This window comes from Athene cunicularia, assembly GCF_003259725.1.
Source record: "Athene cunicularia isolate RWA chromosome 14 unlocalized genomic scaffold, athCun1 chr14_part1, whole genome shotgun sequence".
Classification (NCBI taxonomy): Eukaryota; Metazoa; Chordata; class Aves; order Strigiformes; family Strigidae; genus Athene; species Athene cunicularia.
Genome location: NW_020799118.1, coordinates 4,135,965 through 4,145,715, shown reverse-complemented (window position 1 = coordinate 4,145,715; position 9,751 = coordinate 4,135,965). Strand labels below are relative to the sequence as shown.

Here is a 9,751-nt window from a genome sequence, read left to right as displayed (position 1 = left end):
CTTGGTGGGCGCGGGCAGCCCCGGCCAGGCCAGGCCTTCTGCCGTGGGCGGCGCGGCAGGCCTGCCGGACTCGCAGTAAGGTCGTCTCACGTCTGGTAGGATCTCAGCCCCAGCATGTCCGTTGTAATTAGTAATTCCCCCTGTGGTAGCGGAGTAACTATGCAAATGCATTAGGAAATTGGCCAACACAGGGTTTTGTCACCCTTGTGCTGAAGATGGACCTTACTGACGCCAGAGAGCAAAAAGGTGACGGCGTTATTGCAGTTCCTCTGATGGGGTTATAGTTGCTGATGAAACGGATCCCAACTTGTGTGAGGTTCATCTAAAGTCTTACGAGGTTTCTGCTAAAAGGACTTCTGGAAATAGCCTCTGACAGAAGATTAAGTTCAGAAGTTACCATGACTCATACCAACACCAGTTGTACAAAACAGATGCTGGTTTATATCGTCGTGGCTTAACCCCACCTGGCAGCTGAGCCCCACACAGCTCACTCTGTGAATTGGAAGAGCAAAAAGTGAGAAAACACATGAGCTGAGAAAAGACAGTTTAACAGGTAAAGCAAAAGCCAAACAAGGGATTCATTCCCCGCTTCCCCCGGGCAGGCAGGGGCTCAGCCCTCCCCAGGACAGCCGGGCTCCATCACACCTCACGGGGACTTGGGCAGACAAACGCCATCGCTCCGAACGTCCCCCCTTGCTCCTCCTGCCCCAGCTTTATCTGCTGAGCATGACGCCCCGTGGGCTGGGATGTCCCTTGGGTCAGTCGGGGTCAGCTGTCCCGGCTGTGTCCCCTCCCAGCCCCTTGTGCCCCCCCAGCCCCTCGCTGCTGGGGTGGGCTCAGAGGCAGAAAAGGCCTCGACTCTGTGTAAGTGCTGCTCAGCAGCAACAAAAACATCCCGGTGTTACCAACACTGTTTCCAGCACAAATCCAAAACTATCTACTATGAAGAAAAATAACTATCCCAGCTAAAACCAGCACAATTGTGCACAATTTTCTAGGGAGTAAAAGTAATTTTTCCTTGCATTAATGCTGTGTCCACCGTGAGCATGTGACCATCCTAGGTGCACTGTCCCTTTCCATTCTTGTTCAGTGGAAAGCTATGGCCCAGTACCCAGATGGATGCCTCACCTCCCCTGCTCACTCTCACAACCATCCAGACATGAACCATCTTTTGCCTGGAAGCTGTACAGAGCCGCTCACGCAGTTTGGTGTCTCAGGGGGCATTCCTAAGATGACAGGTAACTCTGGACTTCTCCTAAGTCCTATCTAGCCAGTTTGCAGTATTAGCAGAGAAGCTGTTTGTAGTACAGACTGCCCTAAGAACACCATCTTGTAGTTTTGTTTAATCAAAAATGCATGGTGACATGGAATGCCTGAGATACCATAGCCAATTAACAACATTTTTGAAGTCATTGTTTAATGTAAAATTAGTGTTTTATTTAAGCTTTGGATCTAGTGAGTGTAGCACAGCATCAGTCTCTATTTATGCATCAGCCACCACAGAAGAGATGATAAAGTACTACTAAACACATCCTTAAGTGGTCAGAACTTTTTTGAGGGGAAGGGGAAGACCAAGCACTGACACTGGGTTACTTTCACTGTTAGTAACTAATAGGCTGGATTGTCTGGCAAAGCAACATTGACCATGGCAGTAACTTACCTTTCTGTCAAGTGAGCAGATGCAGAGGTAGCCTTTGGGCCAGTATTTTAATAAAATGTCTAAATCCCATTTAGATATTTGAATCTCTAATGAAATGCCCGTTTTACTTAACTGTGGATGAAGACTCCACTGTATAAGAGTGTCCTAACCCACTTCAGTGAGAAGGGCCATGCCCTTTTGTACAAAAAGCATGAATGCAATTACGACAGAGCTAACTGGTAAAAAGCCATCCAGTAATAGCACAGCCTTAAGAGAAGACCGGCAATCTCTTTAGGCATAATTTGAAAACTTTTTGCCTTTGAGAAACTTTTAGTAGTGATTTTGTAACTCATATTTAGTAAATTGCACAGAGAACAAAGCCAGTTCGTTCACACCAGTTTCTTATCTTTGCAAATGGGCTGATTGATCTGTGCAGGCTCACAGCATAGGAAGTTTCCAGTCTGCTGTGGAGAGTGCAGGGCTGTTAATCCTTCAGAGTTACTTGAAAGCTTCTTCTACTTTGCCACCTTCACCTGTCCCCAGTTAATGCTTGAGACTTATAGCAGGGGCCAGACTCTAGTAACCTCTGATCCCCACAACTGGGGAGCAGAAAGAACCCACTTTATATTTTACCAGGAGCTTGTGAAGCATAGCGGCAGATTCAGTTAGAGCGATCAAGTAACGTTCTACTCAGCTGGGCTAGGGATGAAAAATTGAGTTTCCTCTCATTGATTTACTATTTCTCCTTAGCTGTGCATAAGTAATGTACAATAGCGAACATGCAACATCCTAGTAATATAGGAGATAGTTTTCTCTTCCTAGAAAAAAAAAAAAAGCAAGTTTTTGATAAGATTTCCTCCCCCAATATTCATAACTTATATAAACAGATTTAACCATTTTCTGAATTTTATACCATCATTTAAAGCATAGCCTCTTGCTTTGAAGTTTCATATCACAGCACTCCACATTTTAAACCATTACATATGCTTATTGACTTCACTGGGAATTATCTGCTGAAGAATTCTGGGGTCAGTTGTAATCATTGTCACATTCATCCGGATCTCTGCTGGAGCTACTCTGACCCCTAGCATAGTTTCCAGCAATGTTGATTTTAAATGTTACTAATTATAGAGATTCTTTGGTTTCTCTTCAGGGACTATACCACTGTCAGATAAATTTATGATCAGATTAATAATTGCCTGTATTTTATTTTGTTAGAGTGAAATTGTTTCCGTTGTTGCAAATCACAGAATCATCTATGTTGGAAAAGATCTTGAAGATCATCTAGTCCAACCATTAACCTAAGAGTGTCCGTTCTCAGCTCCACCATATCCCTAATGTACCTCTTTCTGGAGTTTCCCTCTGTCAGTTGCACCCTGTGTCCTCTAAATATATCCATTAACTTTAAATTTTGAACAGTTGCTATCAGTTCTTTTGTTCTTTTAATTAGGGACATACATTGTGTTACTTCTGAAATGGTAACTAGGAAAACAAAACACTTGCTTCCTTCATTCCCACTTGGAAAGACAACAAATATGCAACAGATATATATTGCATGTATAATACCTGTTCAATCTTCTGTTGTTTTGTAGCACCCCTTGCTGCAATATGTGTTCAGTAATCATCTTTGCACCCCAGAAAGTATATTGGGGAAACAGACAGGTCCACACAGAACATTTTTGTATGTGTGTTCCTTAGAAACAGCTGTTTTGCAAGTCAATAGAGGGATTCTTAAAGAGGACAAAATGCCACTCTCTCTATTCAAGGAGGTGTAAGTGACAACTTGCACCTTTACTTACCAGTCCACTGGCAACCACATACCGCAAAAAACGGGGACCAAGCTGAATCTCCCCAGCAGCTTGGACAGGTAAGGTTTATGTTTTCTTATCTCATGTGAAAGAAGGGAATGAGAAATTATTAATCCATCTCTTTGCATGAAGGAGAATGAAAGTATATGAAGAATCTGTCCAGGTCAAAGTGAAAAGATTTACAAAACCCACAGGGTAATACTAAAGGAAGACTTGCTTCCTCTGCCGCGGTGTGCTGTACATGCCCCAGAAGCTTTTCTTGCATTCTTCCACTGTGGAACCCTCCCAGTTTGCCATAGCCTCATGCTTAATAAAGCTGTTGCTTTTTGTTCTCAGTCATAGATGAAGCTGAGATCTCCACAGCCCCAACTGTTGGCTGAAAGTCTGAGGTCTTTTTTTACCTTTCAGTTGTTTGACACATGACATATTAGTTGACCTGACCTCTTTAGTATATTAGAAAGTTGTCTGCTTATCATGTCCACTAAACTTGGGGCATTTTTTTCATGCCTGCAAAGCTAAAGCTACGAGTGACATAATGTCATTGCAGCTTTAATGTGTTAGATAGAAATGGATAACTCTGAGGCCCAAGGCTAGGTATTTGTCCATAGTGAAGGAAAATAATTTCCAGTTTTCTAGGAAAGACGGTAGGATAATGAAAGTATCAGACAGATTCCACTAATACCACTATTTTCATTTTCCATTTCATTCAGAAAATGTGGTGTGTTTGCTCTACAGTGATGAGAGAATGAAGGCAATTTATACTCCTGAGAGTAGGGGAATGAGCATGTTTTATTTTAAAGTGGTCAGCAGTCATTAGAAAGTAACATTACTGGTTATCTGGTGCAGGTCTGAATACCCATTTGTAATTATACATATATATTCCTGTGTCCATGCTGCACCATACTCTCATTTTGCTATGACTCACGAAGTGTAAAAGCACTCTTAAAATTAGTGTGAGAATAGACTCACTGTATATCTGAGTAGCAGAATCAATTCATTTCAGCATTAATGCCACCTTCAGGAATACCCACCTTCTCTATTTAAAAGAAAACCCTCAAAAGATAGTCCTTATGAGAAAGCATTAATGACAATGATGAATTCTCTTATTCTGATTAGTGCTGCAAGTGGTCCTTCATGATGACAGACTGTGAAACCGGGCCAGGAAAAAAGGATTGCTTAAAACCCATTTGAGCATAAGCTTAGCTTCAGGCTTCCGAAGGCTGAAGCCCTTTTTGGCATAGAACCTAACTTGGGACAAGAGGTGTTTCTGCTTGTATGCCTTGCCTTCTGTCTTGAAAGAGCAGCTTTTATACATAATTATAAAGATGATAATTAGAAAGGTGAAAACAGTGCTATACATCATACTGACACAGAAAAGCCTCATCTTTATTTTACTTCAACACAGCTATCTCCTATTCACTTCTACTGCGTCAAAATATTCAAGAAGATAAATTTATTGTATTTTGCTCTGTTGAAACATGTTTGTCCCATGCTTTGAAGGCTGTTTTTTTATCTGAAGGCTGATGAGCAAGGTACAAAGCATTTCCTTTCTGCAGCAGTTATTTATAAAGCTTTATGCCAGAGTTATGAAGCCTACTAAGAAAAAGGAATGTGATAGTGCCACCATCTCAGGCTCACTCAGTGTATCTGGGTGTATGCAGACAGTTTCCCATCCTTCCAGTTTATTACTTTGAATCCAACAGTTATTTTGAAACATGTTATTTTAAATATATGTGTTTTAGTGAAATCAGACGTTGCTCTGTAATTAGGTTGCAGGAGCTGTCTGTAGTAGACATGAGAGGTGACACTTCCTAGTAGAAAGATCTGGCAGTGTAATAAACTTCACTTTACAGGAACAGTGTATAGGTGACTGTGTTATGCTGAAAAATAGATTCCTTGATACACATTTGGAAATCACATTTGGTAGAGTTGTTCAGCATTTCCTTCAATTTAACTTTACCACAAAGACATATGCAACAAAGCTATTCCCTGTTCCAAGACTGGAGGCAGAGCCAAAAAGTTTTTTAGTTCTGTCTCTCATCCATGGAAAAAGACCACATATTTTATCTTCCTGTATGTAGCAGCCTTTTTCCCCTCTTGACAAACCTGGCACACTCCTATTTCCTTCTGTCATCAGTAGTGTGGCCCAGAATATGCTTTTACTTTGGCAAAGCAATCTCTTTTTTGTAGGACAAACAGTCTGCAATCGGCTCCTGACTAGTTTCTTAGTATGAAACTGAAGGACTGCAAAAATGGGTATGATTGGATCAGTAAGAGCTGAGCCTGCAGAGACTCCGGAGGAACAGGGACCAAAATTTTTAAAATGCCTTAAAAGATGACATTGTTAATTGTTAGGTGTGTGGTTGTTTTTGTTGGGTTTTTTTCCATTTTTATGAAGAAACATTTTCTGATAAATGGGGGTGATTGAGCTACTCTCTGGAAGAGATGACCACATGAACTAGTATAGAAAAGAATGGAAATATGTGAAGAGAAAGGACATTACCCTTTTTTTACTAGTTAATATTAGCATTGTGGTGGATTTATTAGGTGTGTAAAATCAGTAAATGTGACACATCACCCCCAAGAAATCAAAATATATTTTTTTCTGGTTTTGCTTCTTAGTTGTTTGGGCCTAACCTTAGTCTATTAATTCCTTCCTCTTTGAAGCTTGCAGAGGCTTACAGTACTTCTGAACTGCAGGCTTTCTGTTCTGCCTGTTCCCTATAGAGATTTTCACAGAAATCTTCTTGAAGGACTTCCTTGTTTTGTTCTTCCTATCCCCACCCTTTGCAGAAAGAAGCAGGTGTCTAGGTTTAAGAAAGTATAAATCTGTTTAGATCAAATAATTACAGTCAACACAACCAAAATGGTTTGGCTGTAAAGCTCTTCTATTTTCATTCTCTCTGCTTCATTTTCATTTATTGATTTATTTCTGATGTTACACCTCTTCCAGTTCTCCAGACCACCACAGACTCCCCTAGGAAAATTTTGTAATACCAGAATGTCTTATACAAAAAAACCTAAATAAAATTACCTGTATTTAAAAGAAAAAAACCCAACCCAGTAACAAACCCAAGCTGCAGTCAAATTCTTCCACATTTACAATTATACATTATAAAGAAGACTCCAAGTTTTCTATTATTTTTATGAGTGAAAGGGAACAACAGATTCACATTCGTAAGTGAATCCAGATGAGGGGGGCAGCAGAGGGAGAGTAGTGGTGAGGAGACATTTGTCCCTAAGAATCCAAGACCTTGACACTATGGACCCCTAAATTTTACTGAGTACCTTCTTTCTTCCAGGTATTAAAAAATCCAATTTTAAAGAAGTCCTAGTGTGTATGTATGGCTCTTGTTAATAATAAGTCCTCGAGCAGTTTTGGAGGTGCAGACAGGTAAATACCCCATCCTGTACACTGAAATTGAAGCTTTTCTCTCTTAAAAGTGCATTTCATCAAATAAACAAAAGGTGGTTTTGAACATCTACCAGGATTTTATCCCTCTCCTTGTTTACTGCTTCGCCTACTTGGGCCATATTTCTTGTCTAGTCTTCAAGTCACATATTGAATGTATTAGTCAGGGAAACCCAAAGAAAATCTGTTTAGATTGCTAATTTGCATGTTTAAAACGCATTGTTTACCTTTTCAGCATACAGAGAGAATAGCTATTCGATCCATATGCTTCACAGTGTACTTGAGCTCCATTCCCATACGGCTAAAAATTCAGATTGGAGTGATAAAATTTTTTGAGACTGAGTAGTCAAATGTTTAGTAACTTCTTGACAATCTTACTAGATTTTTTCACCATAGTTCTGCTTTTTACTGCAAGCACTACCTGAAACAGTGTAAATGCACTAATGCAAATTATAGTATACACTGGTGTATTGCATTTATTGTGACAGATTGTCTTGCAGTGGAACATCTCTCCAGATGAAGCCTAGTTTGAACCTGCCCTACTGAAGCCAGGAGAAAAAGAAATCTCTTGTTATCTCAACATTTGTGCCAACTTGCCTTATTTTACTTTGAATTTTAGGAGCACTCCTGAAACTAAATCACAGTAAATGCTTCAAACTGGAAGTGTCAGCTGTTAAAGAAAACCAGAAAACAAAGAATAGGAATCTAATGAAAACATTTGTACGGCAGTTAATGATTACAACTGCCTGATGTTAGTAGAGAAGCTAGAGGTGATTTAGAGACAAAATGGGTTTTGAGTGATGGAAACAGGAAAGGTGGAAATAATCTGGAAACCTAAACACAAATTGACAAATCAATTCAGACAGCTCCACCTAGACACTTGATAACTCTGGTCACCATTTTTTTCTACAAGTTTCCTGGTAAATTTGTCTGGACATTGTTGTTTACTCCTCTGGGATCCTGGAAGGCAACCCACAACCTGTGAAACCCAGGACTGAATATTGCATCAGAACATTTAACATAGGCAATATTTAATACATGAAGTAGCTATTTTATCTATTAGTAGGAAAGACTATTACATATAGTAGTCTGAGTATGAATTATTGTTTTAGTTGCAATTAAGATCTTCAGATTAATTTCCTGAATACCAGCAATTACTCACTATACCAGAAGCTGAGCCATAAGCTGTTCTGATGCTGTTTGTGCAAAAGCCTTCATTCTCCTTCGCATTCCTGCAACTTAATCTATCTATAACTCCCTTCTTCCTTTTACTTCCATTGTTTAAAGTCTCAAGTAAAGACATTTTTATTTCTTTTTTAGGATTAAGTGTACTCTCCCTCTGAAAATCTGCAGGTGGACATAATTTGAACTGATTCTGCTCTGCAGTAACTGCATTATGCTATGTTAAATCCTAAACGTCAGAGTACATGATGTTTGCTACATTAAAGTCATCAGTAGTATTCTGTGACCAGTTTAGACAGGGGTAGCAGGGCCTTAGAGGGTGTTAAATGGAAGTTAGCTGTGGTAGATGGTGCACTGGTCATTGCGTGGAGGACCACATCTCCTGAAGGCCAGAAAGCTGCAAGGATTAAACCTCTGAATCTAGGGAGAAAGAGATGCTGGTTGTAGTTACCAACATATGCAAATTCTTAGGGGAGAGGGGGTTTGAAGACAAAGGAATTCAAGGTGTTAACCCTGCGTGGTGAGCAGTGCACAAGAAATGTACATTTGTTCTTGACTGTTTTGCAAGTAAAATTTTATATCCTTGTTTAATCAGCTAAGAAGCTAATTTGAACAGTGCCAACTCCCTCCCAAGTTCAAGGAGGGCGGAGTTGTGAGTGCCTGTGATCCAGGCCTATAACCTCTGGGTAAGGAACACAACAGCCTTTTCTCTACTGACCTAGCTGTGTTGTTGACTAAGCTTTTAGATAATTCGTGTTTTATAAGTTTTTCTTTTGAAAAATGCGGGTTAAGTTGTATATGTCAAATGTTCAGCGTAAATTTGATTTTTATGTTTCTATTTGGAATAGATCCAGTTTAGAAGATCCTTTATTGCAACAGAATTAATGCACTGGTAAAGCTGTTCCCTACAAAACAGTTTACAGTAGCTGTCAGCATCAAATGTTTTTTCTAGGCACTACATTCGCCACCTAGCAACCATGCTAGGGTAATCTTGCTGCACATCATCCATGTGTGCAGTCCTGTCAGATAAAGGGGCTGTGCTGCAGGATTACCCACCAGTCATTAGTCATTAACAGATATCTTTTTTACAGTGCAAAGTGCCCTACAGATTCCCCAGGGTGAATGCACGAGACTTCAAAACAGCATTGCATTTTACTGTAAAAGAAAACCTATACAGTGTTCTTCATGGTGAGATCTCCAGTCAGCAGTTATTCCCTGGAAGACAACTTTTGTAGGAAATATTTGAACTTCTTTGTATTTCAGAATTCCAAAACTGGAAGTGCATATTCTTTGAAGCTGATATTAACTGCTGTAAGAAATCACATCAATTTGCTACACTGAAAAGTCTGTTATCCTTTAAATACAATGAAGACATATCTCTTATTGTTGTCTATTCTCTAGGTGCTCTTACACCCTGACTGAATACCTGCTCTCCGTTTTCTGTGTCTCTTGGAGAGTCTCATTTGTACTAGACTTTCCTGTGAAGTTTCTCTGCTATTATTCGTTATTGCAGCTATACTAATAACAGATAGTCTGGATAGCCTAGGCCTTTCCAGAGTTAGTTGTTCCCATGCTAGCAGCTGGCCTATGCACTGGCTGAGTGCTAGCCAAGACAACATGCTGTACTGGGGCTTGTAGGATATTGCAAACTGAATAACAGAACATACAGTGAACGGTGCTGCTGGAGAGAGCAGTTATTTATGAATACAG

At 40.1% G+C, this 9,751-nt stretch overlaps 1 protein-coding gene across 2 annotated transcripts in view; it reads left to right on the top strand.

The window, feature by feature from the left end:
* Positions 1 to 520: 520 nt before the first annotated feature.
* The window catches only part of LITAF (lipopolysaccharide induced TNF factor), an 86,957-nt gene continuing 77,726 nt past the window's right edge, over positions 521 to 9,751 (top strand). The window contains exons 1-2 of one of the 2 annotated variants that reach the window (XM_026858850.1): positions 521 to 553; positions 1,091 to 1,238. The gene's annotated coding sequence lies outside the window, so the exon portion shown is untranslated. Of the gene's footprint in view, positions 554 to 1,090; positions 1,239 to 3,481; positions 3,507 to 9,751 lie in introns of those variants that run through there. The other variant, XM_026858849.1, reaches the window with a different exon arrangement.